This window comes from Tasmannia lanceolata, unplaced genomic scaffold (genome assembly GCF_043159265.1).
Source record: "Tasmannia lanceolata isolate RefF3 unplaced genomic scaffold, GAP_Taslan_0.1 ptg000021l, whole genome shotgun sequence".
NCBI lineage: Eukaryota > Viridiplantae > Streptophyta > Magnoliopsida > Canellales > Winteraceae > Tasmannia > Tasmannia lanceolata.
In genome coordinates this window covers 6,451,382-6,478,292 of record NW_027518698.1, presented here as the reverse complement: position 1 = coordinate 6,478,292, position 26,911 = coordinate 6,451,382, and the positions used below count along the sequence as shown (strand labels likewise).

The window sequence follows — 26,911 nt, the reverse complement described above, 5'->3', positions numbered from 1 at the left end:
GCAATAAAAGCAGAGTAACAGAATTAGTTGACTTTGGAAGCGCATTATTAGCCAGTTCTTTGCAGATTGAGTCAACCACCTCTTTGTGATTCAGCTGAAAGCAACCTGGAGACCCAAGAATTTAAATTTTAATCTAAGACGTGATGCAAACGTTCAAGCCCTTTCAGCCTCAAGGATTTTTCCATACATATGTTATGGAAAACTAGAGGCATGTTGCTGTTTTGTGGGCTTCAAAGCGGATTTACTGATATCAACAATAGGGGCCAACCATATCAAAAGGTTCTAGAACTCAGCCATCCTGTGTTTTTTTTATTTTCCATGAATTTTAAAGATCATTCCAGAATTTTCGGGACTAGTTTTAGAAAGATTTAGAACCTCCTTAAATTTCCAAACAACTTGTGCCTTTTAGGTTTCCTGGATGAATACAGAGGCTATTTGAGGAAGGACTTTAGGAGTTTAGGGGACTGTTTTAATGTTTGAAAGAGTTCTAAATTGCATAGGGGACCTAATCATGGTTTTAAATTTTCACCGTAACCTACATGAAGGACTGAAATATTTCCATTTCCATCCCCACCATAATAAAAACCGAATGACTGAAATGCATAAACCAAAGTCGTAAGGGTAATAGTGATATACATGATTATATATTGGGTGCGAAATGTAATGCATGGTTTTAAATTTTCACCGTAACCTACATGAAGGACTGAAATATTTCCATTTCCATCCCCACCATAATCAAAACCGAATGACTGAAATGCATAAACCAAAGTCGTAAGGGTAATAGTGATATTACATGATTATATATTGGGTGCGAAATGTAATGCATGCATATATATATATATATATATATGAGAAAAGGGTTTCTGCGCTCGAGCGCAGTTAGGCTTATCTGCGCTCGAGCACAGAAACAGGGGGTGGGGCCATTGGGGGGGGGTTGATTCTAACCATTCAGTTGGAAGGCCTGATCATGGATAGGGGGCCTACGAAAAATCAGCTCCATTGGATCACCAATGGGTGTCCATTTATGGGGCCAAAAATGGACAGATACTGTTTGTCCACAAATCTGTCCATTTTTGGCCCCACAAATGGACGCCCTAAGATGATCCAATGGAGCTGATTTTTGGTGGACACCCTACCCATGAAAGGGCCCATCAAATGAATGCTTTGGATCCCACCCAAAATGTGGCCCCACCCTGTTTCTATGCTCGAGCGCAGAAACCATTTTCTCTCTCTCTCTCTCTCTCTATATATATATATATATATATATGTTCATATCTATATATATATATATATATATATATATATATATATATATATATATATAGAAGAAGAGAAAAGGAGAGATTTATTTGAATTTCTTCCAAAATTCTAATAGAATTACACATCACTTTTTTTTGCTTTAGTTAACAAAGGCCCCCATTAAAGCCCCATATATTCAATCCTACCCCTTCACAATACCTATTTTACCCTTCTTGATGAATTTTTTGTCCACAAAGTCAACATGGTGGCGTTTTTGCTTTACAAAATTACGGATTGGGTGCATATGTTTCATAATACTACGGATTTTTGTGAACATATTACATAATACTACGAATTCAGGACACCTTTCAAAATATTGACGAATTCCGGGCATCTTAAGTGGAACAACATATGATGGAAACCTCTATAGATTGGAGGGCTAGGATCAGCCTATGGAAATGATTTTACGGGCACAACCTATTTCTATTGTGTTCCATCACATGGATGGTTTGGATCAACCTATGATGTGGTCCGTACAGTTCTTTGTCGGCCCGTGCATCGCACAGGTTTTTTTTACTAGTGTGTGTGTGTATATATATATATATATGGGACGAGGTTTCTGAGCTATAGCTCTGATAGCTTATCTGAGCAAGCCACTATAAATACACCATCTCCCATGTTGTTTGACTCATCCAACCCATTCATTCCATAGAACCTCACATAGATAGGGTGTTACTAACAAACCATCCCCATACAATCATCCTAACCATTTGATCTGTACAAGCACAAAATGGACCCATTTTCTAGGCGTCCATTTTAAACCTCCACAAATCAACGCTTACCATGATCCTATGGAGATGATTTCTTAAGGACACCCTATCTATATTAGGTCCTATAGAATCAATATGTAACATAACCCAAATAGCATAGCTACCTATCCTATTTATATGAGCTTGCTCAGATAAGCTATCTGAGGTATTGCTCAGAAACCTTTATCTATACTAGTAAAAAACCCCGTGCGATGCACGGGCCGACAAAGAACTATACGGACCACATCATAGGTTGATCCAAACCGTCCATGTGATGGAACACAACATCAATAGGTTGTGCCCTTAAAATCATTTCCATAGGCTGATCCTAGCCCTCCAAACTATAGAGGTTTCCATAATTGAAAAAGCATAAAGGAGGGGGGTAGGATTGAAATAATGTGGCTTTAATGGGTGCCTTTGTTAAAAAGCATAAAGGAGGGGGTAGGATTGAAATTATGTGGCTTTAAGGGGTGCCTTTGTTAAAAAGCATAAAGGAGGGGGTATGATTGAAAATATGTGGGTTGAATGGGTGCCTCTGTTAAAAAAATTTAAAAAAAGTGATGTGTAATTCTCATAAAATTTTAGGAGAAATTCAAATAATTCTCTCCTTTTCTCTTCTTGTTTTGAACTGTTTTGTCCTGATATATTGCCAATTTCAAGTAAAATTTTATTTTAGTAGTGTTTTATGAATTTTTAATACATATATGTTGAGAGAAGGGAGAAGAAAGAAGAATGAGAGAAGGGAATGAGTTGGAGACTAGTTCCCCATCACTTATGTATTTATATAAAGGGGATTATTACAAAGACCAACGTGCATTAGGCAGATATACACATCTAACACTGCCCCTCAAGCTAGAATGTAGATATCATACATTCCTAGCTTGTTACAAATATCACTTATCTTGGCTTTACTCAAGGGCTTGGTAACTACATCAGCCAGCTGATAGTGAAAGTGTGCATATGTCCCCTTTTTGGATCCGTTGGCGTATGAAATGAGAGTCCACCTCTATGTGTTTGGTTCGCTCATGAAAGACTGGATTGGTGGCAATATGAATAGCAGCTCTATTATCACAATAATGTTGAGCTGGAGATGAGGAGCAACCATATAAGTTCTTCGCCTGTGTGTGACACGGCACGATATTTTGCCTCTAAACTCGACTTAGCTACCACATCTTGTTACTTTTCCATGACACCAAGTTACCCCCAACAAAGGTGCAATATCCTATGGTAGACCTCATATCTGATGGTGACTCTGCCCAGTCTACATTGCAAAATCCTTCCAACTTCTCATGCCCGTGTTTCTTGAGTAGCAACCCTTTGCATGTCACTCTTTTCAAGTAGCGAAGGATTCGAATCACAGCAGCCTAGTGGGAGGTGCGTGGGGCACTCATGAACTGGCTAACCACTCCCACTGCATATGAGATATGTGGGCGAGTAACTGTATGGTAAATCAGCTTTCCAACTAGTCATCTATATTTGTCAGGGTCATCTAACAAGTCTCCTTCTTCTGGACGTAGCTTTGTATTTGGGTCCATGGGAACAACAGCTGGCTTCATCCCCATAGAACCAGCCTCATCTAACAGATCTAGTACATACTTCCTCTGTGAGAGGGAGAGACTGCTACCAGAATAAGCTACCTCAATCCCTAAAAAAATTCTCAGACGCCCAAGGTCTTTTGTGGAAAATTCTTTTTGAATGATGGCCTTTAGCCTCTGTATGCTAGCTGTCACTCCCTGTAATGATAATGTCATCCACGTAGACTATGAGAAGTACATGCCCAGCATCAGGTCGCTGACTAAAAACTGAGTGGTCAACTGCACACTGTGTCATGCCAAATCGTATAATTACATCACTGAATCTCCCAAACCATGCCCTGTGAGATTGTTTGAGCCCATATAAGGATTTGCGCAGTCGGCACACGGAGGAGGACATCTCCTCCTGTGCAACATACTCTGGAGGTTGCTCCATAGAGACTTCCTCACTCAAGTCGCCATGAAGGAAGGCATTCTTGAAATGAAGTTGATATAAGGACCACCTCGGTTGATAGCAAGGGAGATCAATACTCTTACAAAAGGAATTTTTGCAACATGGGAGGAAGTCTCGGTATAGTTAACTCCAAATGTCTGAGTATACCCCTTGGCAACCAAGGGCGCCTTACAACGCTCAATTGTCCCATCTGGTAGATACTTTATGACAAAGACCCAACGACAGCTCACTGGATGAGCACCATGAGGAATGGGAACCAAGTCCCAAGTGTGATTGGACTGAAGAGCGGCCATCTCAAGATCCATAGCATCACGCCAACTCGGATGACCAAGGGCCTAGGGCACTGACCTGGGCAAAGAAATAGAGGACAAGGAAGATACAAAGCTGCGAAAGCAAGGAGTAAGATGATCATAAGAGACAAAGTGAGAAATTGGATGGGCTATAAAATGGGAACGGGTCCGTAAAACAATAGGAGAGTCTACAGCCACATCTGGAGAAGGAAGAAGTGCTACCTGAGATGATGGATCCGGGATCTCCGGCTGAGAAGACGATGCCTCGGGAGGAGGGTGGGTAGCATCTGGCCTCGGTCTCCGCTGATTGACCTGCATAGGAGCTGAAGATGGTACTGAAGGAGATGACAAAGGGGAGGAGGTCTGTGGGACATCAAGATCAGGGAGAACAGGAAGAGGAAGAGGTACCAGAGGGTAAGAAACTATGGGTGTGCTCTAAGCAGAAGCAGTAAAGAATGAAACAGACTGGAAGAAGGTGACATCGCCTAAAACAAAGAAGCATTGTAGCCGAGGGCTATAACAGTGGTAACCCTTCTGGGTACAAGAGTATCCCAGAAAGACACCGCTCTGCCTGAGATCCAATTTATCCGAGCCAAGGTTTTAAATTTCGGCCGAAATCTGAAATTTCGGACTGATATTTCGGATTTCGGTTTGGACCGAAACTGAATAATTTCGGATTTCGGGTTTGATATCGGCCGAAATTTGGTCATTTTGGCCGAAATGGCCGAAATTTAAGAAGGTATCGTATCAAAATTTCCATCCATGATCCGAGCCGAGTGAGAGGTTGTGAACAAAACTGACACACCCAAAGACTCGTGGGATGATAAGAAAGGGATCCCCCTGAGGGTGTAGGATGGGAGGCGATTGGTCAGGAAACAAGCTGTAATGAGAGCATTGCTCCAATAGGATTTTGGAACCCGCATTTGGAAGAGAAAAGCACGGGTTACATTAAGAAGGTATCGTGGCTACGCCATTTTGCTGAGAGGTGTAGGTGCAAGAGAACTGATGGACAATGCCATGGTAGATAAAAAATCATGAAAGTGAGCTGTAAAGTACTCCCTAGCATTTTAATGCACAAGCATTTAATATTACAACCATATTGGTTTGTGATCTTAGCATGAAATGTGCGAAAAGCATAGAAGACTTGAGAGCGGTTTTTAAGTAAGAATAACAAAGTCACACGACAGCAATCATCCACAAAAATGATAAAATATCTATAGCCAGAAAGAGACATAATCCTCGAGGGGCCCAATACATCCGAGTGGACCAAATCAGAAGGACGCGAGACTCTACTAGTGACTCTGAAGGGAAAAGACATACGATGGTGTTTCCCAAGTTCACAAGACTCGTACTGAAACGGTTGAAGAGGACCAGAAACAATAGATGTCTGCTGAAGGCGTTGGAGAGTGGATGACCAAGACGACAATCCCACTAATAGGCTTCGACGGAAGTATGCAAAATGGTACGCGAAGGGGTGTAGTCAAGACGGTACAGGCCATCAGCCTCGCGGCCTGAGCCAATCGTCCTCCCAGTCGAGAGATCTTGGAACAAACAATAAGAAGGAAAAAATGTGACATAGCAATTAAGATTTTTAGTAAGCTAGTTGACAGAAAGTAAATTAAAAGGATTCTTAGGAACACAAAGAACTGAAGATAAATGAAGGCTAGAAATAGGGGAAAGAGTACCAATATCAGAGACGGGAGCAGTGATCCCATCGGTAAGGGTAACAGAATGAGAAACAGAGTGAAAAGGCCGAAAGGAGCTAAGGGATGCAGAATTACCAGTCAGATAATTGGAGGCTCCAGAATCAATAATCTAGGAGCTGAAGCTAGAAAGTAGCGAGGCAGGTGAACTACCTGGCTATGCAAAGCCCATTGTAGGAGGGCGACTGCTCAAGCGAAAACACTGAAACTCCTCATAGTCTGCCCTGGACAGAGTGAAAGTATCAGTTGGTGCTGCTGGGACGTTGAAGGAGGATGCTGAGACATCAGGAAGACCAGCTGTGGTGAGATGCGCCGAGCGGGAGGTACGGAGGTCATGATGGCGGGCAAAGCACTTATCAACTTGATGGCTCTCTCTCCGACAGTGAGTGCAATAAGGGAGGCCACGCCCACCATTACCACGGTCCCCACCAAAATCACTGCCACCACCACGGCCTTTACGGCCCCTACTACGGCCAGAGTGATCACTACTGTCATATGCAGCCAGGGTAGAACTATCTACTGGAATAGTATGAGAGGAATCATCCACGATACACTGCTAGGCATGCGAGTACGCCTCCGTGAGGGAGGGAATGCACCTAGAGCCAATGATCTGTTGTTTGAAATGCACAAAGTTAGGGCCCAAGCTGTCAAGATAGTGAACAACTCGGAGATGGTCCCATTGTCGAGCAAGAATGGTCAGGTCATAGGTGAGAGGCACAAACATATCTAGCTGTTGACAAAGAGAGACAAACTAACTTCAATGAGTAGCAAGAGAGGTATCGTCACGCCGGATCATAGCCACTCGGACTAGGTGGCACAAATGCGAGTGAGGTTGTCAACCCCTGAGTAAAGAATAATAGTGTGATCTCAGATTTTCTTAGAGGTCGAAAGGCACATCTTAGTTCCGGAGATATGGGGCCCATGCTTCACCATGGGAGAGTGCGAATCAGCGCGTCATCCTGCTCCCAACGAGCATAGGAGGGATTCGTGGTAGAAGGTGGATCGTGCCGAATGAAGCTAACCTTGCCTCAAGCAAGGAGGTAGCTTCAACCGCCATTTTCCAATTCGAATAATTGGACCCATCAGTTTGAGTGCGGTTATCTGTGGGAATGAAACCTCCATAGATGGAAAATAAGTAGAAGAAGAGGAGGCCAAAGGTGGAGGAGGTGCACGAACCCCATGGGTCGTGTTGATAGAGGGTCCCTCAATGACGAGAGGCTCATGAAGACAAAGAGAGAAGAATACTCTCAACCACAACAATCGGCAAAGGGATAGTAGAAAACGGAGAAGAGGAACACTAGACGGGGCCAAGCACCATATCGCAGCTCTGAGGAGTACCAATATGAAGACGAGATGTAGGGCTACTAGCCAACGAGAATGGAGCCGTGGACAAGGTGAATAAGATGAGGGAGATGATCTATGTCATGGAGGAAAGAGTAGAGAGAGAGAGGGAGAGCCTCAGCTTAAGCTTAAGCTTTTAGAGTTGTAAAAGAACTAGGCCTTTCGGGATTTATGTAATGTGAATGAGGGTTGAAGGCTATGGAAAGGTGGAGGGAGGGAGGAGGTTTGGTGCGAGAGTGGAGAAGATAAGGTGAGGAAGGCGAGGGAGGACTGGTGCGAGGGTGGAGAGGTAAGCGAGGGCTGGTGCGAGAGGGTGTTCCACGAGGGAGGTGGAGACGAGAGGTAGGGAGGTGGGAGAGGGTATTTCGAGGAGGGAGAAGGAGGCGAGGGGGGCTGGTGAGAGTGGGGAGGGTGGGCGAGAGTGGAGAGAGAGTAGGGAGGTGGGACAGGGTGTTCTGGCGAGGGAGAGCGAGGCGAGAGGGATGGTGAGAGTGAGGAGGGTGGGAGGAAGAAGAAATAGAGAGAGGGGGGGCTGCTATGGTATGGACGAGGTGGAGGAGGAGGAGATGGAGGAAGAAAAAAATGGAGATGGGTTGGTCTCCAATGGTGGTCCCTAGGGCACCACAACCCTAGGGCTCTGATACCATGTTGAGAGAAGGGAGAAGAGAGAAGAATGAGAGAAGGGAATGAATTGGAGACTAGCTCCCCCTCATGTATTTATATAAAGAGGATAAGTACAAAGAACAAAGTGCCTATATATACACATCTTAACAAAAATTTTAATATTGACCACCAATATATTGCCTATAAATTACCAATATATAGCTGATAAGTCAATTTTTAGCAATATAACATTTCTTATTATGTGTTAATGGTACATAAACGAACAGTTTTTGAGATTTCCTTGGCCTCTTTGTCAAAGTTCTTTCACTTTTCAGTTTGGGATTACTCTAAAGAATTTGGTTTGCTAAATTACCGTTTTAAGAGTTTGGAATTGGATTATTCAAATGATGAGACAGTACTTAGTAGTAATAGGCTTTTAAAGGGGCTATTATTTATTGATGGATAGATACATTAATGTTCTTGCGTGCAGCCTAAGATGTATGGAATATTATTGCCCAAACATAAACATACTCCCATAAGCATGATATTTCTATAGTCTATAAGCTACATCTATAGTAAATCTTGCTCATGGGGAAGTATATGTTGAGAAATATTACGATATTCCCATTCGCAAATTGGAAAAGTTCCATCACTGCCAACTCATTCCTCCTAGAATTGAAGATATGAAAAAGCAAGCAAAGCAAAGAAGGATCTTTGAATTCCTAACAGCCTGAAATATGATCTTGAACTACAAAGGGTTCAACTTCTATGAAAGACTCTCTGCCACCACTTGAGGCTGTCTACACCTATAACAAAGGTGAGGCCAGTAGGAGAGCATATACAAATGCCTTCCAAAGGAGGTACTTCTCGGCCTGAATGGTATGCTTTTATTTCTGACTCAATTGGTGGAGCTAGATCTAGTGGTATTACTAGTAGTGGGGTAAACCAAGGAGGCATGGTATATACAAAGAAGGATAAGTTGAGATGCAACTTTTGAGAAGAAATGGCATGATAAAGAGATGTATTTAGATCTTCACCCTCACATACATCAAAGATTCAGAGGACCTAGTGCTCATACAACTATGGTTGAGGAGAGACTTTCATATATGCTAACAATGGAATTAATTACACACCTCCACAGTTAACCTTAGCTAATTATTCCTTGGTCCCAGAGATCAAGTCATCGATGATCTTCATGACTTACTGAATTAGAGACATCTTCAAGCTTTAGGACCACTGTCGAGCCATCATGTATTCATGCTTTCACCCATCATCCCTCTTGGACGTCTCCTTTCACTTTTATTATCATTGCACATATATTTATTTTTAATTTTTTTTATTTTGCATGCATTCTATCTTTATTTATTTATTCAATATTTTGTATCTTTTAAATAATTTTATTTTTTCATGTTTTTTTTCGATATAAACTCAATAAAAAATACAAAATTCCCTAGATTTTTCCTTTACTAAAAATCCTCGTGAACGTTATTTGTGACCTTGGTCGTATGAGTCAAAGGAGTTTTGATTGACTTGATAGGGTAAAACATAGACTTAGACAAGAACTCTGCCAAGGTAAACAGGAGCCGACTCTAGTGAGGCGAGGATTGACTCTGGAATTTCAAAATAGTGCTTCAGACAGTAATGTTTAGACCCTTATTGAGAATACAAATACCCTAGGAAAATTTATTTTATAGCTTATATTTCCTACTTTTTCTCTACCTTCTCCCAAGATGAACAAAGCGTATACATCCAAATACCTTAGGATGTATAGAGTTTTCAAATGGATCTAAAAAAGAGCAGCGTTTCTTTTCATCGAAGTCATCGCTTTGACGATTTCATGGGTCAAGGTTCTTCCTAGCTTGAAATTTGTCTCCGCCTATGACTTATGGGGAGGGTGGAGAGAAGTGAGTTATAGCATGGAGACCAAACAAAAATTAGTGCAAGAGTGGGTGCCCCTTGCACCGTTTTTCTTGAAATTCAATTTTGATGGTTCTAGCTTGGGGAATCCTGTTCAGCTGGAGTTGGAGGGGTTCTGAGAAATGAGATTGGGGAGGTGATTTGGGCCTTTTCATGCCTCATTGGGGAGCAGATGCCTCGGAAGCAGGGGTGCTTGCAGCTCACCAAATGATAAAGTTGTTGGTAAGATGCCTCGAACCGAAATTTCGGTTTCAGGGGGAGTTTCAATCCTCACCGAAACTGAAATTTTGAGCCGAAATTTCGAAATTTCGGGCAAAATCCACGAAATCAAATTAAATACAACTTTATTTCATAGAAAATTTCGGTTGAAATTACCGAAATTTCGGCTGAAATTACCGAAATTTCGGCTGAAATTACCGAAATTTCGGCTAAAATTTCGGGAAAGTATTATTTAACAGAAAAAATCTAATTTTTGGGTGAAATTCCTTAAATTCCCGCCGAAATTTAGGGGAAAATGAAATTTTGATTGAAATTTCGAAATTTCGGTCGAAATTTTATACCGTTTCGGGTATACCTGATTTCGGTTTCGTTCTCGACCGAAACCCGGTCTGAAATTTCAGATTTCGGTCGAAATTTAAAACCTTTGTTGAAGGGGACTCCATGAATGTCATCTGTTGGCTCAATGGCTCGCAAAAACCTCCTTGGAGGTTTGACGGGTTTATTGATGAGATATTGATTGGATTGGCTCCTCTCCTCTCATGTGGTGTTTCATCATGTGCCCCGCTCTGCTAATAAGGAGGCAGATAATCTAGCTAGAGGAGTCCCTAAGGAAGCTTTGTAGTTGTTTGACTCTCTCCCCTCTTGAGAGATTGCTGATTTCTGTAGTCATTAGCTTTGCTTTCTCTTGTATTTTTTTGTTTCAGCCATTCAATATATCAAATGAGATGAAATCAAGACAGCTTCATCTCATTAAGACTTTAGGGCAATCAGTCACAGAAGTGATGACCTAGTGACTGAAGAGATGACAACTTTTCCTTCACATACCATTCCAAAAAAAAAAAAAAACTTTTCCTTAACACCATTTTTGTTGTGGGGTATAAAGATGGGAACTTTGAAACTCAATACCATTCTCCATTAGATAATCTTGGAGATCATGAGAAGTTTTTGACCCCCATTATGAGAGTGGAGAATTTTTGTATTTTTTTAAAATTGATTCTTGATTATCTTCTTGTTGCTGAATATGTTAGAAACTTCATCACTAGTCTTCATAAGATATATCCCTGTGGCTCCAGAAAAATCTTCAATAAAGGAGGGAAAAAGCGAAACCAAACACAAAAACAATTGGGGACGGTCCCCATGCTTCAAATGGAACAGTAAGAAACAAAATTAAACTTTTATTGCTACTGTGAGAAAACCTATTTCTACAAAATTTTGACGATTTGGCATCTCTCGCAGTGAAGATCCATTACATTTTTAGATTTTTTAAAACTAGAAAACAAACTATGTAGACTCGATAAGTTAATGTGACCAGGGAGAGTGTCATAAAATTGCTCGATCTTTACTAGTGACAGATATTGAATGAAGAGCAATTGGAGAATAAGGTCAACTTGGTCCAGAAGGTACAAGTCACCACTCTCACTCACCACCAATCATCTTCCTCGTTTCCAATTATCAAAGAGTTCAATACAAATGAAAGAAACACTATAATTTAGTTATTTATAAGACTACTCAGATAACAAATTTGAAGAAAAAGATGAAACATGGAGAATGGGCGATAATATGAGGATGAGATCTTAAGGCCTCACCTTCAAGACAGAAGAAATTGAACCATTAGTTATTTTAATGTTACTTTACAAGGGCAGGATGGGAATGAGAGAATAAAAATGGACTAAAAATGCTATAACAATGTTGCAAATTACAAGCCCCAACTTTTATGTTGTATAAAATGCGGATAACCAATCAGGAAAACACATTGCAACCGCTTATATTTTCAAGAGGAAGCTTGAAAACACATTGCAAACCCCAACTTCGAGGGATCCCCGTTACTTTATTTTTTTTGAATCGTCGAGGGATTCCTGTTATTTTCCAACATTGTCTCCCAAATTTGCAATATCAGTAATAGAATAACTATTTCCATGTTTGGATCCCTAGACTTCGAGGGATCAGATGATAGTTTCAGATTCTTTTTCCATCACTTGTCCCAGTTGCGGACTTCCGGTTTTGATGTTCAGCCTTCTTTTCCAGTCATCTTTTCTCTGTTATCTTCTCCTTTTTTGCTGTTTTTGTGGTTTCTAGTGCTGCCTTGGCTGTAGGCCCCTTTTTGTTTTTAATATATGTTTGAGTAAGAAAATGAGAATTAGAAGAATGTGAGTTAAGAGAGTTGTCTCCCTCTCACTAATATATATATATATATATATATATATATATATATATATATATATATGTGCGCGCGCGTGTGTAAATACTATGACCAAAATACCCTTAAGTACATACAATGCATCTAACACTCCCCCTCAAACTGGAATGTATATGTCATATATTCCCAGTTGTTACAAATATCACTCAACTTTGCCTTACTCAATGGCTTAGTAAACACATCAGCTAGTTGATCCATTGATCGAGTGAACATTGTTTTTATCTCGTTTTGAATCCTCTGACAGATGAAGTGACAGTCCACTTCGACATTTTTGGTTCGCTCATGAAAGACTAGGTTTGTAGCGATGTGGACAGCAGCCTTATTGTCACAATATATCTGAGATGGAGAAGAGGGAGGAATACCAAACTCAAATAAAAGAGAGCGCAACCAGATAAGTTCTCCACTCATATGTGCCATGGCTTGATATTCGGCTTCTGCACTTGATTTGGCTACCATATCTTCTTGCTTCGCCATGACGCCATGTTCTTCCAACAACGGTCAATATCCAGTGGTTGATCTCCTATTTGATAGAGATCCTACGCAATCTGCATTACTGAACCTTTCTAGTTTCTCATGACCATGTCTTTTGAACAACAACCCTTTCCCAAGAGCACCTTTCACGTATCTAATAATCTGAATCACTGTTGTTCAGTGGGAGGTACGTGGTGAGTTCATGAACTGACTGACCACTCTTACTGTAAATGCGATGTCTGGACGAGTGACTGTGAGATATATTAGCTTTCCAACCAACCTGTACTTGCCAGGGTCTAAAATAATCATTACATTTGAGTCCATGGGAATAGCAGTAGGTTTTACTCCCAAAGAACCTGTCTCATCTAATATATCCAGCATATATCTCCTCTGTGATAGTGAAAGGCCACTGCGAGAATAGGCTACCTCAATTCCCAGAAAAAGAAAATACCGTAGACATCCCAGGTCTTTGGTGGAAAATTTTCTCTGCAAGAAAATCTTCAACTTCTGTATGCCTATCGTATCACTCCTAGACAGTGTTCAAAATTTCGTTGATGCAACAAGGAACTCGCCCGAGTGGACAAGGATTTTTCTTGGCCGCGTTCCGCGTTGCACCACATCCGCATTCCGCATTTTGCCCTACAGAGTCAATAAAAACTCTTTTGACTCTCCCAAGTTATGACCACATCAACCGCATTCTTGGTCGCGTCCGCACCGAGTCTACAAGGATTTTTCTTGGCCAAGTTCTGTGTCACATCCGCATTTTTAAACACTACTCCCAGTCCCAGTAATGATAATATCATCCACATACACTATCAAGAGAACATATCCAGCATTAGACTGATAGCTACACTGAATGGTCAACCGCACACTGCTTCATGCCAAATTGCATGACAGCATCACTGAATCTCCCAAACCATGTTCTTAGGAGATTATTTAAGACCATAAAGTGATTTGTGAAGACGACAAACTGAGGAGGACATCTCCCCCTTAGCAACATACCATGGAGGTTGCTCCATGTATCCTCAATGCGGTCACCATGGAGAAAAGCATTCTTAACATCTAGCTGATATAATGGCCATCCCCGCTTGACAGCTAAAGAAATCAACACACGAACCGAGGGAATTTTTGCTACCGGAGAGAATTTTTCAGTGTAGTCGACACTGAATGTTTGAGTGTTGCAACAAGAAGGGTTTTATGGCTCTCAACTGTCCCATCTAGCAAGTACTTAATATTAAACACCCAACGACAACCAACTGGCTGACCACCAGGAGGGACGAAACCAAGTCCCGATTACAATTGGCCTAAAGGTCACCCATCTCAATATCCATGGCTGCACGCTAACCTGGATGAGCAAGAGCCTCTACCAGAGACATCAGCAAACTAACAGTAGATAAGACACAAAACTAGGAAACAAAGGAGTTAGATGATCATAGGAAACAAAATTAGAAGTACGAGAAGCAATGAGAGAAGTAACAAGAATAGGAGATGGAGTAAGATCAGGTACATGAGAAGTGTAGATGGATCTGTCTGATGGAGAAGAGAATGCTTTAGGCGTAGAGCTATGGACAACTTGTCCCGAACCATGCTGATAGACCTGCATAGGAGATGGAGTAGAATCCATAATCACTAGGAGAAGGGGAAGAGGTGGTCGAGTGTCAGCCACAACTCCATTAGCCGAGGAGGTAAAGAATGGCGTAGGCTCAAAGAATATGACATCGCAGAAACGAACAACCTACGCAAACGAGGATGGTAACATTTGTAACCTTTCCGAGTACGAGAGTACCCGAGAAAGACGCATTTTTCCACATGAGGATCCAATTTGTCCAAGCCATGAGATAGGTTTTGGACAAAGCAGATACAACCAAATACCTTAGGAAGTAAAGGGAATGGGTCGCAATCAAGATGCAGAACAGAGAATGGGGACTTATCGTCTAAGACTGAGGAAGAAAGGCAATTAGCTTAGAAATAGGACTTGAGAACAGTATTGCCCCAATAAACTCTAGGGACCCACATTTGAAACATGAGAGTTCTAGCCATATCCAACAGATACCATAGTTTCCTCTTAGCTACACAATTTTGTTGAGAGTTGTAGGCACAAGAGGACTGATGCAAAATACCATGGTTAGTCAAGAAATCCTGAAAGCCACTAGAAACATAGAAGTATCCACGTGCATTATCAATGCGTAAACATTTTAGAGTGCAATTATACTGGGCGGTCATCTCAGCATAAAATCTACGAAATGCAGTAAATATTTTAGAGCGATCTTTAAGAAGAAACAACCATGTCATTCGTGAAAAATCATCAACAAAGACCATGAATTATCTATAACCAAACATTGACATAGTCCGTGAAGGACCCCGTACATCATAATGTACCAATTCAAAAGGACTAGAAATACAATTAACAACTGTAGAGGGAAAGGACACCCGATGGTGCTTTCCGAGTTCACAGTACTCGGACTGAAACAAACTAATAGGGCTAGAAATAAAAGAAGACTGCTGAGGCTTTTGGAGTGAAGGATGGTCGAGACAACAGTGCCACTGAAAGGAGTCGACAGATTGTGTAAAGCTGCGCCAGTGGTACCACCCACTCAAGGTAATAAAGGCCGTCCACCTCACGACCTAAACCAATCTTCTTCCCAATCGATAGATCCTGAAAAACAAAATAAGAAGGAAAGAAAGACAGAATAGTTAAGATGTCACGTTAGTTGACTAACAGAAATTAAATTAAATGGAAACTTTGGAACACAAAGAATAGACAATAATCTAAGATTCTAATGAGGAGAAATAACACCTATACCAGACGCGGGTGTAGTGGTCCCATCGGCCAGAGTACATTATGAGAAGTAGAGGCAAAGGATTGAAAGGCGCTAAGGGAAGAAGAATTACCAGTCATATGATTAGAGCTCTAGAATCTATGAGCCAAGACTTGGAGATAGAAAGAAAACAAGAAGGTGAACTACCTTGCTGGGCAAATCTAGCAATAGTTTGCTTGGTTTTGTCAGAAAGGCACAAGAGCTCATCATACTCAGCTCGAGATACAAGTAGAGAATCATCTTGTGCAATAGGGTCAGAGGAGGATGGAGTGGACACCTCAGGAAGGCCGGCAGGGGCATGGTGAGCAGAACGAGAGAGACGGAGCTTGGGATGTAAATCATAGCAGAAATTATTAGTATGGCTCATATGACAATGGGTACAATAACGAGGCCCTCGTCTGCCTGTGCTACGGCCTCCCCCTGAATCACGACCACAGCCTTGGCCGCGACGCCCATGCCCACGGCCAAATCGACCACCACCACACCCAGAACGATCACCTCCAACATAAGTGTCAAGAGCTGAACCATCAATACTAGGGTCACTGGTCCTAACAACCCTCATAGAGCGTTGTACACGAGAGAAGACCCTAGTGAGAGAGGGAAGGGACCCTGCGCCAACAATCTGGTATCGAATTGGTAGAAAATCAGAACCCTATGCATCAAGGAATTTAACAACCCGCAAGTCCTCTTGACGCTTGTCAAAGATGATAGGATCCACCGTAAAGGGCATATATAAATCAAGTTGTTGACATAGGGCATCGTACTGACCGTAGAAGAACGTCATAGACTTGTTCCCACGCTGGAGGCCCATCCACTCAAAATAGACATCACAAATACAGGATGAACATTAACGCCAGAATACAAGGTCTCAGCATGCTGCTAGATGTTCTTTGATGACTTAAGATTCATCATCTTTCCAACCATTTGTGGTTCCATACTATTCCATAGAAAAGTCCTGATTAGCGCATCATCCTGGCGCCACTTAGCATGGGATGATTTATCTTCAGTAGAGGGGGTCACGTTCAATAAAATCAACCTTACCATGTGCAATCAAATAGGTCTCAACAGCCTTATGCCAAGGAGGGTAATTTGACCCATCAAGTTTGATGGAAGTCATATGTTTGAAAGTGGCCTCTACCAAAGAAGAACTAGAAGAGGGAGCGGACGTCGGAGTGGTCATGATGACACCAATCAGCAAGGTCAAAGAAACAAAATCTAATTAACAACAACAGAGAAAAGGCGGCTGAATAAGGAGAAGGGTGATCAGCACCCGAGCCCACTCACCATGACGCGGCTCCGTAACACAGACAAACCGAAAAAACACGAAGAACCACGAAAAACAATAAGGAAAGAGGTCATCATACTGGATCGGAGTAGCAAGACAAATAGGAAAAAGATGGAATTGAGAATTTATGTCATGAAAGAGAGAGGCTCCGTAACATAGACATACCGAAAAAACATGAAGAACCACGAAAAACAATAAGGAAAGAGATCACCATTTTGGATCGGAGCAGCAAGACAAATAGGGAAAAAGATGGAATCGAGAATTTGTCATTAAAGAGAGGCTTTGTAACATAGACACACCGAAAAAACACAAAGAACCACGAAAAACAACGAGGGAAGAGATCACCATACTGGATCGGAGCAACAAAACAACGAGGAAAAAAGATGGAATAGAGAATTTAGGTCATTAAAGTGAGAGTTGTAGATTTTTTTTTTGAATGGTAAATAGGATTCATTCCAAAAAAATAGATTGAGAAGGTCCCTAAGCATATTACAATCGATATAGGAGAAACAAACTTACAAACCAACAACTATGGGGGAAGAAAATCAAACAGCTCAAGGCTATCTTTGAGAACCCCAGCTCTTGCTAGACTATCCGTTTCACCATTGGCCGATCGCCTAACATGCTTAAAAAGAGATTGACGACACCCCAATGATATCTTCAATTTCGTCAAAATAGGCCACAAATCTCCAAAGCACCGGCTTTGGACCCCACAACGATCTAATAACGTTGAGAGAGTCCCCTTCCACCACCACCTTATTCAAGTCAACATTATGGAGCAACTTGAGGCCCTGAAGTATTGCATGAACTTCCACTTCATTTGCGTCTGCTATTCCAATGGGTCCTCTATAGGCCCAAATCACCTCCTCCTCATTCCTCAATAAGCCTCCAATGCCGGATGGCCCAGATTTCCCATACTGGAACCATCAAAATTCAGTTTAAGCAATCAATATGTTGGAGGGGCCCAAGTTTCAATCACTTTGGTATCATTTCTATCCCCCACACACATCTCTCTCCAGCCATACCATTGGTCATAAGCAGATACGAAACTAAAGCTTGGTAGTGATTTCACCCAAGATATAGTTAAAGCAAGTGCTTTATTGAAAATACAACGTGCTCCCTTAGTGAAACCCTTGAAGATCGTGGCATTTCTTTCTTTCTATAGTACCCAAGTTGTAGCTAGGAAGGAGATTTGCCACAAGATCTTCCATTTTCCCTTCCATGGTGCCATCGCCCAACTTTCGTATAGCTCCAAGAATCTTTCTGGTACAACCCACGCAATACCAAATCTATTGAATAGTCTACCCCACACCTCAATGGCGACTTTGCAATGTTCAGAAAGATGATCCACTGTCTCTCTCGATTCAATACATAGTGCACAGTAGTCGATGAACCATATATCCCTTGCTCTTAGAAAATCAATGGTTTGAATCCGATTTAGGAGCGCCGCATAGCCAACTATGCATACTCCTTGTAGCGCTTGAATGTCCCACACTTTGGCTACTTTGGAGGAGGTGGGGCAAGGTAGGAGCTGATGATAGAAAAAATCTTTTCCCTATCAAAAACATTCCTTTGAAACGGAGGAGACCACACAATCCCAATATCAGAGCGAGTAAAACAATCTTTTACCATTGCTTCTTGACTTGACATTAAAGCAAACAGTTGCGGGAAGGCCTCCTTCAACGGAATTTCAGAAAACCATTCATCCCTCCAAAAAGTCACTCTATCTCCAACATACACCTTGAGTCTGACCCCTTCTAGGAACTTCACTTTAAAAGACATAACGTCCCTCCAAATAGTTTTACTTAGTCTTCTGAATTTATCCTCCGTTTCCCAATGACCACGGTAGGACCCATACTTTGTATCAATAACTTTTGCCCACAATTGAGATCCCTCTTCTCCATATCTCCATAACCACTTGCCTAGAAGCACTTGGTTAGTTTCCTTTATTCTTCTAATCCTTAACCCTCCAGCCTTAAATGGTTTACATACTTCTTCCCAACACACCAAAGGAATTCCTTTCTTATCATTAGACCCTCACCATAGGAATCGCCTTTGAATCTTTTCTATTCTCAGAATGATACTCATGGGGCATTTGAAAACATTTGAAAACCGAAAGTTGATATATGCGTGATGTTGGCTAAGAAGAGAATAAGGAGAGGAAGAAAGAAGAAGAAGGGAAGAATTAGGGTTAGCATAGAAGAATTTAGGGAGAAGTAGAAGAAGAACTCAAAGGGAAAGAAATATTACTCAATTAATCTCAATAATCATCAAAAGGTAACATTAGAGTTGTAGCTTTGCCTATAAATAGGCAATTAACAATCCTAAAATAAAGAAACTTGTTAATTTAAGAATCTCTAAAAGACTAAAGTACCCTAAAGCAATAAATACTAAAATAACCCTACTAATATCAATTAATCTCAAAAATATCCCTAAGACAATAATATAATAATAAAAAGATCTCTATGGGCCTCCTCGTGGGCGGCCCCGCCGAGAATAAACTCGCAAGGGACGTCGATCTCCATCATTTCCCTCCTGCTGAAAAGAACTCTCCTCTGGAGAGTGAAGAGTCTGGTACTGCTCCAAAATGCCAGGGTCCAAATGGTGAAGCTCTTCCTCAGTAAGCCAAGTAGCGTCGGAATCTGGTTGACGATGCCACTTGACAAGATAGCGCTGAAAACCACCATGGCGTGATGAAACGATCTCATCGGCAAGTATAGCATCAATCTGGTCGGCATGAAGTGGTGGAACTGGCGGAAGTTCGACGGCAGGAAATGGGGATGTTGGCTAAGACCGCCTTAATGAGAGTCAGTCCACCTCCTCTAGACACCAAGTTCCTCTTCCATGTCTCAAGCCTCTTTTCCACTCTATCAACAATAGGCTCCCAGCTTTCTTTTTTTTTGGTTTGCCAATTGCAAGGGGTAACCCCAAATAAGTAGAGGGTAGGGTGCCCACCATGCACCCCATAATTTTGGCTAAGCCACTTAATGTTTCAACTGGAAGATTGATACCAAATACACTTGATTTGTGAAAGTTTGTTCGTTGTCCCCTGATCATTTCATAACATCTAAGGATTGCTTTTAGGTTTGCCACTTTGAGGATGTCCAGGGAACTGAATAAGAGAGTATCATCCGCAAATTACAAATGGGATACCTCTAATTGCCCTTCCCCTAATTTAAATCCCTTAATCAATCCTTCTTTTCCTTTAGTGATTAACCTGCTCAAGGCTTCCGCTACCAAGACAAACAGGAAGGGAGAGACGATCTTAAGAAACGCCTTCTTTATTCTTTCAGCTAATACCTTGGCTAGCACCTTATATAAGCATCCAACCAGACTAATTGGCCTGAAGTCAGTCACCTTTCTTCCCCCCTTACCTTTAAGCACCAAAGCTATGAAAGTAGCACCTGTCCCCTTGTCTAATTGAAGCCCCTCATAAAGCTCCTTGTAGAAATTCATTCTGTCCTCGTTCACATATCCCCAATATTCTTGAAAGAAAGCTATGCAAAAACTGTCTGGCCAGGAGCCTTATCTCTTCCGAGAGAAAATACCCCCCTTTCTACTTCCTCCTCTATAAACGGACGCTCTCGAGAGATTCTGTCCTCCACGGAAAGACAAGCAAAGGAAACACACTTTGGAGAGAGACATCTAGTACTTTCAGCTAAATACAAGCCTTTGTATTAGTCAATAATTTCTTTGGTGATTCTCTCCTTATGATCCACAATTTCCTCCCCCACCTGTAAGACTTCGATACGATTCCTTCTCCTCCATGCATTGGCCATGGCATGAAAGTAGGCCGTAGTTTTATCTCCCTCTTTCAACCACTTCACTCTTGATTTTTGCATCCGTGATATCTCCTCCTGTAAGACAAACCGATTGTGCTCTTCCTTCAATTTACCAGCTTCCTCTATCTCTTCTGAACTAGCTTCCCCAACCTCCTCTTTATTAACTATTGCTCTAATGGGGGCTAATAACCATTCCTTCCTTTCCTTTGATTCCTTTTCTCCCTCCAATTTCCACTCTTTCAGCTTTTTCTTGACAAACTGAAGTTTACTACCAATCACCATATCTGCTGGGCCGTGCACCTTATGATCCACCCACTAAAAGCCTAGCTTTTCATCCATTTTAGGCTGCTCTAGCCATGCTAGGTTAATCTGAAGGGAATAGAACCCCAAGATTCTAATCTTGGGTCTAAAAGTATAGGACAATGATCCGAGACAGAGTGTGGGCGAGCCATCTGATACACATCCTGAAACCCCTCCAATCATCTTGGGGAATTTAAGAATCTATCGAGCCTGCTTCAACTTTCGCTCCTAGCCCATGTAAATTGAGCAACCGTGAGGTGAATATCAATAAGTTCATTCACCACAATGAAGTCTGCAAAGGCTTCCATGTTTTGACTGTAATGGTTACATCCCACCCTTTCCTCAACAAATCTGATTTCATTGAAATCACCACCAAGACACCAAGGGAAAGGCTATCTGTCACTGACTTCCTGCAATTCCGGCCATAATAGACTTCTTTCTTCCCTTATAACTGGGCCATACACGCCTGAGAAAGTCCATTGAGTGCTGTTGCTACGATTCTTTAACACAATTGATAGAGAATAACGACCACACCAAGAGTCAGCAAGCACCCATTTTCCATCATTCCAAATAATCAGTATTCCTCCCGATGCACCCACCGCATCCAATGATAAAAAAGTCCCAACTTCCACAAACCCCCAACCCTTTAACAGATGCCCTATTAATGGTGGACAACTTTGTTTCTTGAAGACATAAAATATCCGAAGCATGTTTAAGAACCACTTCCTTTACATGAGCTTTCTTATTGAGGGAGCCCAACCCATTTATATTCCAAGAGGGTATTTTCATGATCCTTGGGTTACACATTTGGACTTCCCCTTGGGAGTGCTCCTACTACATCGAGCAGTCCCCTCATAATTGATCTCAGACTTGAGCCTAACAAGCTCCCTCATCATCTTCTTAGACACTTCCACTGAATTGGGGTCTTATACGTATCTCAATTTCAACTCTCTTTCCTCTGCTTCTCTGAACCTCCTGATAAGTCTTGCTGTTAGACCATGAAATCATAGCCCCAGTTCCTTGCTTGTCTCCATCACATGATTTTTACGAAAGGTTCAATTGCGTCCATCTCCGGGCACTGCCACTCTATTGGTACTACGTCCTCCACATCTTGTAACAACGAGCATTAAATTCTCCTGCTCGCTCCCTCTGTTTGAATCCCTTTCTGCATTCCAATCCCTCTCAGAACTATTAGTATTCACAGGCTGTGGAGGATGCTTCGACACTCTGATATCTGAGGTACCACTATAACTAGGAAATGGGTCTGGAAACTCAGAGATAGGGACACCAGGCAGACATATATTGATGGATGGATCTTGCCCCAAATCCTTCAAAGTGTCAACCTGTGGAGACACCTCTGTTAGAAGTAATCTAGGGTTAGAGAAGAGAGGAAGAAGAAGACGAGTGAAGGAGAGTCTCCACTAGGGAGCTCCTCATGAATATGATGTATATATAGGCCCAAACTAGGGCAACAACATACAATGACTACAATACCCCTAACTAATACAAGTAATGTCTAACTAACCTAATACATTATTCAACACTCCCCTTCAAGCTGGAGTGTATATACTATGTAGCTCCAGCTTGCTACAAAGAACTACGTCAACAACTAAGAAAGTACAAGAAGCTCATGCACATCCAGCTGGTGTGGTACATACATCCTCAAGCTGGTGTGGTATAACACTCATCCTCAAGCTGGTGTGGTACATACATAATGAAAAACATAAACAAAAAAACAAAGGCCACCATGAACAGCATCGAGATTAATGTCCATCAAAAGAGTAGCTCCCCTGAAGTAGCACAACAACGAGAGCGATCAAATAGGGCCTCTCCCTGAATGAGAGCACGACGAACATATCCGCATATTGAGGGCAATGGAGGCGCCATGGCAAGAACAGCTACAATTCAGCAAGCAAAAGAAGCACACCAAAGGTGCGCACAACGAACATTGGCGAAGCAGCACAACACCAAGTGAAGAGGATAGCAACTGATGGGGAAACCATCGAAGACAAGGTCGATGGAGAAACTGTTGCCCGGAGAGAAGGGATAGAGAGAAAGAGGATAACCAACCAACGATGGGGAAACCATCATCTGGAGACTAGGTCGACGGCATGAACATCGTCACCTGAAAAGATAAGAAGATAGGAAGAGGGTAACCAACCAGCGATGGGGAAACCATCGTCTGGTGACAACGTCGATGGCATGAACATCGTCGCCTGAAGATAAGAAGAGGAAGATAACCAACCAACGATGGGGACATCATCGCCTGGAGACAAGGTCAATGGCATGAACATCGTCGCATGAAAAGAGCATATCAACGATGGGGAAACCATCGCTCGGAAAGGAGAGGTCGGCGGGAAAAGACAGTCGCCTGTAAGAGAGCCGACCAACGATGGATATGGAAGCCATCGCCCGGAAAAGGAGGAAGAAGATAACATGAAGGGATAAGGCAAAAAACCGAACAACACGAAGAGACATGAAAAACAAGACATGAAAACAAGACAACACTCCCTCAAGAAGACAAAGACAACACTAACAACACTCCCCCTCAAGAAAAGACAACAAAGTGGACAACACTCCTAAGAAAAGACACAAAGAACTAAATGAAAACACTCCCCCTCAAGTTGAAGGTCAAATACCTTCAACTTGCAACGAAAAGAAGACAAATAAGGCACTACACCGCTTTCGGACATTTGATCAAACACTTGGTGTGCGCCATAGAGAAGAAGACAAAGGAAAGATGACAAACAAGGCACCACACCTCTCTTAGACATTTTATCAAATACTTGGTGCGCGCCTTGAAGAACTACATAAAAGACATAGAAGGTAATAGAAAGAAAGAGATGATAAGAAGACGAAAACAAGACAAGCACAAGAGAACAACAAGAAACAATACAAGACAACACTCCCCCTCAAGTTGAGGCCAAAGGCCTTCAACTTGAAACAAAAAGAACACTTTCAAGGCACAAAATCCCTTTGAGACATTTCATCAAACACTTGGGGTGCACCTTGAAGATGAGATGAGAAAGACAAAGGCCATAGGCCAAAAAAGCTATAGAGAAGAGAAAATAAAGAGAGCTTCGGAGTGGAGGAGAACCCAAAATGGGTTTACACAAGTAATACAAACATGATTTTTGTTTTGTTTTGAGATATACGATAGAGGGAAAATGGGTTAAAAACGAAATGGGTTAAAAACGAAATGGGTTTGACGAAATGAAAGAGAAAGAGTGAGATTTTCTAGGGTATAGAAATGATTTTTTTTATTTTTTTATTTGGGTATTGTAGCAGGTACTGTAGCGATTTACTGTAGCGTACTGTAGCGTTACTGTAGCAGTTACTGTAGTGGCTTACTGTAGCAGGGAATGGAGGGGTTAGGGGAAAGGGAAGATGGGCAGTGGGAGGAGGGGGAGGAGGAGGGAAGGACACGAGCGAGGAGAAGAATTGAGGGAGAAACTATAGAGAGATAAAGAGAGGAAAACGAGATACGAGAGAGATACGAGAGAAAGGGATGATGGCATGGAGGGAGATACTCTTCTTCTTTCCTTCTTGAAGGATCAGCCCATTGGCTCTGATACTATGTTAGAAGTAATCTAGGGTTAGAGAAGAGAGGAAGAAGAAGACGAGTGAAGGATGGAGAGTCCACTAGGGAGCTCCTCATGAATATGATGTATATATAGGCCCAAACTAGGGCAACAACATATAATGACTACAATACCCCTAACTAATACAAGTAATGTCTAAACTAACCTAATACATTATTCAACAACCTCAAGCATAAATTTGTTAGAAATCGAATTGAGAGTACCTGGAGAAGCGTGCAGGGCCTGATTCAACAGCCCAGGGGGCTGAATATGCACCGCTGGAGGGATTCCACGGATTATCTCTACTGCGCCCTGACCTCTTTCGTCCTGATTTTGTAACGCCTGCATCAAGTGAGTCCTGAGATCATCCACAACATCCTCGAAGTTAAGCGAGATAGCAAATATGATTCCTATCATCTCTACGGGAACGAGGCACTGTATCTGAGAGAGACGGGGCAGATTGTTCCAGAGAGAGAGAGAGAGAGAGAGATTAGAGGCGGGAAGGCGCAAGTTCTTTCGCTTATCCTTTCACTGTTACCTCTCATCTGCTGGGTTCCCGTCTTGAGCCCAAGGATCCATGACTCAAACGATGGCCCCCACCTCGGAATTGGGCCTGAGCCAATATTTGGGCCCCCAGGCCTTGTAAAAAAATTTCGACCCAAGTCTGCAACGAGCCCATTACCGGGTCCGAGTTGTTAACAATAGTATTAGGGCTCGAAGACTGGGCCACCGCTGATTCCCGATGACCAAGACTTCCTGCCCAAACTAGATCCGGTAAGGATTCGGAACCCTCCAGAAAAGCCAAGCGTCTTTTCGTTCTGACTTGCTCTATTACTGAGACACAGCTGTCCTCCACTTGAATTTCAAATCCATCCTGCGCCTTCTCGCTCATGTGAACCATAGCATTGGTGCTATCGTGCACTGAGATTCTATCCGACGCTGTCTCCTTCCTCGTTCCTACAATACCCCGCCGGTGACCCACGCTACATTGAGAACTGATAATTCGAGCACCGCCTTCATCTGTGGATTCCGATGCACCACTCTTTTTCATTATTCTGGAAATCTACACCCATTGTACATCATCCTCTATGAAGACTGGAATTTTCATCTTCTCTGGTATCTCTTCGGATGTCACAAATAGAATCTTCCCTTCCACATATCTACTCCCTTCCTTGCATGAATCATCAATGGCTTGAATTCTTCCTATTCTACTTCTGATCCTCTGGAAGTTTTTTTTTTTTTTTGATGATGATGTAGGGTGTCCCCACGCCACTTTGTAGAGTGGGACTAATTCCCTCCGGATGCGTGCAATCATCCGTAAACCACGCGCATTGGGCAAGCCCATTGGGATTCGAACTCTCGTCTGGGGAGCATACCCAAGACTTCAGGCAAAGAGCCACACCTGTACAGGTTAAACCTAGTGTACCACATCTATAACTCTTTGAATGGGTTTCCAGGATCTCTCTTCCATTCATTTTTCTTCCCCTCAGCATCTAAGTCCTTTGATAAAACCACCAGTACTTCCATTTCATTTTCTTCTTTAATGTCACCTCCCCTTGAACTTTATTCTGGATCCAATTCTCAATCATTCGATCTTCGGCCGTTGAACCTTCTTTAAGTCTTCCCCAAATTGCTCTCTTGATATCCTGGAGGGATTGAAGTTCAATCTTTTTAATCCATGACTCCTCAGCCTCTGGTTTATTTGATATTTCCTCTGTCTCTATGCTTTCCCCATTTTGATTGTCTTTATTACCATTTTCAGCCTCCTCTGTTTGCTCAACCACTACCTCAGCAGATGGATTGGGGATTATTGGCCTCCATCTTCTAGCATTTGGTAACATGGGGCAAGGTAGATTTCTATCAAATCCGGACCAAATTTTAGAGCATATCAGTCACTACAGGCATCTCCTGAAGTTTTTGAAGTAACATCTCTAGCATATCCAATCCCCGAACTATCCCTCTTTTCTTCTCCTCTCCACGTTCTTCAGCCTTTTGTCTTTCCTTGACCTCTGGATCTCCCACCCTCCCTCCCTCACTCAATTACTTTCATGCGGAAGTCTAGCTGGGCCGATGCTATTGTTATCTAGATGTCTTCTTCCCTGAGCTCGCCGCTAGTTCTCTGGACCACCTCAACCTTTTCCTCGTCCTTGAGCCATTGTTGAAATAAGAGAGAGTTGTAGATAAAAAAGAAATCAAAGGATAGGGTTTTGGAGATTTACGGCAATACGGATATGATTTAGGAATTTAGAAAAGGATTTTGGATTTTGGGTGAGGGTCGATGGATTTACAGAAGTGGATATGGAAATTTAGGTATCACTTCAAGGGATTTGGAGGATTGGGGAATAGGAATGGAAATGGGAATGGATTTC

General features: G+C 42.2%; 1 protein-coding gene across 10 annotated transcripts in view; it reads left to right on the top strand.

Annotated features, from left to right (window-relative positions):
• Positions 1-26,911, top strand: part of LOC143855500 (uncharacterized) — a 76,031-nt gene that overhangs the window by 13,548 nt on the left and 35,572 nt on the right. The gene's annotated exons all lie outside the window — the stretch shown is intronic.